Source organism: Octopus bimaculoides, chromosome 7 (genome assembly GCF_001194135.2).
Source record: "Octopus bimaculoides isolate UCB-OBI-ISO-001 chromosome 7, ASM119413v2, whole genome shotgun sequence".
NCBI lineage: Eukaryota > Metazoa > Mollusca > Cephalopoda > Octopoda > Octopodidae > Octopus > Octopus bimaculoides.
This window is the reverse complement of record NC_068987.1, coordinates 56,235,427-56,236,217: the sequence shown is the minus strand read 5'-3', so window position 1 is coordinate 56,236,217 and position 791 is coordinate 56,235,427.

Genomic DNA, 791 nt, shown 5'->3' with positions numbered 1-791 from the left:
CCTCCCCTTGCACTTCTCCTTGAATCTCTTCCACCTATTTCTCATACGACTAAGACGATGTCCAACAACACACGGACGACGACGACGACCACCACCACCATCAACATTATCCTGTTCATCATCAACATCATTAATACCATCATCAGACGACGACGACGACGACCAATAACACACCCACACCTTCACCACCATCATCATCATCATCATCATCGACAACAGCAACATGATCAATAACACCACCATACCATCATCATCATCATCGACATCATCATCAGCATCATCATCATCATCATCATCATCACGAGGATCAACATGAATTTAAAAGCCGTGGTCATACTTAATGAAAACTTGAACTTTGACACTCGAAATAATCTGTAATGTCTAAACATGAAAAGAGACACAACTCATCTCATTTGCCGAGTTCTGCGAACATTTCTCCAGCATTGGGGGTTTAACAGAGAAGTCAATCGAATGAAAGACAAAGGAAATAAAGAGGAAGAGGAAGTGAACTTAATTTGTTAACCCCAAAATCTCCGATAAACAAATATAACCCGAAATGTCTTGATGCAAGGATGTGCATCAAATATATGTATCTTGTTATTAATGTTTTTGTATGAAGAATGCTGAGAATACTTGAATGTTATCAGTTATATGACGAGTAACTTTGGAAGTATACTTTTGCCTCCACGGGTAAACGGTCACCATTTAAAATATTGTGTACATTTACGTGTGCGCACGCGCATGTACGTATATATATATATATATATATATATATATATTATATATATATA